Source organism: Elephantulus edwardii, unplaced genomic scaffold (genome assembly GCF_000299155.1).
Source record: "Elephantulus edwardii isolate Elephantulus edwardi_28Jun2011 unplaced genomic scaffold, EleEdw1.0 scaffold00037, whole genome shotgun sequence".
NCBI lineage: Eukaryota > Metazoa > Chordata > Mammalia > Macroscelidea > Macroscelididae > Elephantulus > Elephantulus edwardii.
Window position 1 is genome coordinate 7,166,803 of NW_006399787.1, and position 2,858 is coordinate 7,169,660.

Consider the following 2,858-nt stretch of genomic DNA (forward strand, 5'->3'; position numbering starts at 1 on the left):
TTTTTTTTTTAAGATTAAACTAATTTCACTGACCTAGGGTGTTATTGTTAATTTGGCTCTATCTCTTTCATCAACCCACCATCATTGGTATTAGAGCATATATCAGAAAGGCAGATATATTCCGAGCTTTATAATGAGTGAAGAAAGACCACTGAAAACATTATTGGAATAATTAATTTGTAAAGCTCAGGAGTAGAGCTTGTAGGTCTGCTAGTCTAACTGATCGGTGCAGTACTGACCAGTAGAAGCTGTTGTTAAGAACCTTTTTACCACTAGACCATCAGAGCTGCCTTCTGCCCACTCAGGACCTTTTCATTGAGGGCTTGGGACTATTACTGTATTACAAAATCTGTTACTTCTTGAGTTCTATTGAGAAGTTAGTTCTTCTTAAGTTCTGTTAATATTAGCTTCATGTATTTTTAAACCCTGTTATTATGTTGTTCTAACACAATTAAAATTGACTTACCTTCTGCAGAATTGACTCATAAATCTTAATAAATGTTCCTATTCAACTCTCATTTTTTATAATCTTATATTTATATATTAAATAAAACTTTTTTTCCCCTCTTGAAATTCAGAGCATGGAAGAGAACATGACTGACGTGATATAGTTGGTAAAAAGAATCTAATGCAGTTTTCTGTGGAGTTAATTGTGCCTCTTGGTGACCCCACATGTGTTGATGGAAGACTGCTCCATAGTGACTTAAGGGCCGTGATCTTTCAGACGCAGATCACCAGTCTGTTCCTAGGCTGTGTTTAACACGCTTTCAGTTGGTAGGACAGTATTTAAATCTGCACTGCTCTGGAACTGTCCAATACTATAATGACCACACTTTATTAGAGGTTTCTACTGCTAAGTATTCTAGGTGTTAAAAGAGCCCTGGTGGAGCTCTGTCCTCTGGTTCAAGGGTTTAGCAGGTCACACTCACTCAGCAGCTTCCCCCCAGGAGGAAAGACTTTATGGTCTGCTCCTATAAAGACGACAGCCTAGAAAACCCAAAACCCTATAGGACATTGCTGCTCCATCGTGTGAGGTCATCAGCTCCACAGCACCTAACAGTAGTAATATGTGTCATTACTTATTCAGTCCTCTCGACAACCCTAATGGAATAAGTATACTTGTTTTTAAGGTGATGAAATGAAATGCAGTGAGTGCGGTAATTTGTTTGGGTTTATGGAGCTTTTATTTTAAGGGTTTGGCTAGCTCTAGAACTGATTCTAGCTCTATAACTAATATTGTGCCAACAGAGCAAGGAAACACTGCATGGCTTAAAATTAGGAAGGGATCAGGGTGGATCCTTTGTCCGTCCCTGCCTATGTAATCTGTAGGTTGAGGAAATTATTCAAGAAGCTTGACTCTGTGAAGGAAAATGTGGCATCAGGATCTGAGGAAGACTCATCAATAAACTTTGTTACGTGGACCACACAACTTAGCTTGCTGAAAGTAAGGAAGACTTGAAGCCCTTGTTGCAGAAGATCGAAGAATGCAGCCTTCAATATGGACTGCATCTCAACATCAAGAAAACAAAAATTCTCACCACTAAACTGATAGGCAACATCATGGTAGATGGAGAAAAGATTGAAACTGTCAACAGCTTCATCTTACTTGGGTCCACAATCAGTACTCTTCCCCCCACCCCCAATCAGTACTCTTAATAGCAGCAGTTGGGTGATTAGATGTACTGTACTGAGAAAGTCTTCAGTCAAGGACCTTTCCAAAGTATGTAGGAGCAGAGATATTAATTTGAGGACTAAGGTTTACCTAATTCAGGCCATATTTTCATTCATATGCTATGCTGCTGAGAGCTGGACAATTAATAAGGATGACAGAAGAATTGATGCCTTTGAGCTGTGGTGTTGGAGAAGAGCACTGAAGATCCCATGGACGGTCAAGGGAACAAAGAGATATGTCTTGGAGAAGGTGCAGACAGAGTGCTCCTTGGAGATAAAGATGATAAAGCTTCATCTGGCATACTCTGTGCATGTTTCTTTTTTTTTTGTGTGTGTGTGCATGTTTCTGGGAAAGTCTGTTCATTGTGCTTGGGAGGGTGAAGGGACAGTGAAAAAGAGGAAGTTCCTCAAGCAGGTGGATTGAAACAGGGACGGCTGCACACAGTGGGGTCTGGTGTGTTGGGAAGTGTGAGGATGGCGCCGGATAGGACAGAGATCAGATCTGATGTTCATTAGAGTCACTGTCAGTTGTATTTGACTCACTGGCACTTAACTACAACAAAATTAATTCTCATAATTAGCAATAGAGAGTTTTGAGTTCTCTTGTTAGAGCTACTATGTTATTTTATATCTAGATATATAGATATATTAATATAGATATTTTCACATAGACATATATATTCAGTTCTTTTCCCTATTACCCTCACTGTCATGTCTGGCCAAGTTAAAAAAAAAAAGAAAAGATGATGCTCCAACCTCCTCAAGGCCTTAGTTATTTGAAACCATTCATGTTCTCACCAGATCCCCGGAGAGCATGATATTCCATCTTCCTCTCATCAGATCTTTTCTGCACATGTTGATTTGAAGGATGCTTGGTAAATAGCCTTTTGCGTAGAACTGGTTTTTTTTTTCTTCCCAAGAATAAATAAATGGTAGCGTGAGAAACACTAAAAAAAAACCCTCCAGCAAGTGTGACTCTTGAAACTTAATGCTTATGTTTTGCATTTCCTCTATTTTAAACAAGGTCTTTTTTACACAATGCACATTTAAAAATATTTTTGTTGTTGTTGTTGTTATGAGAAAAATATTTTTAATAGAACTTAAATATGGGGTTGTTGTTGTTGTTGTTGTTATGTGCCGTCGAGCCGCTTGTAACTCATAGCGACCCTGTGTACAGCAGCCCTAAA

At 38.8% G+C, this 2,858-nt stretch overlaps 1 protein-coding gene across 1 annotated transcript in view; it reads left to right on the plus strand.

Moving 5' to 3' along the window:
* Positions 1 to 2,858, plus strand: part of TMED8 (transmembrane emp24 protein transport domain containing 8) — a 37,059-nt gene that overhangs the window by 19,855 nt on the left and 14,346 nt on the right. The window lies entirely within an intron of this gene.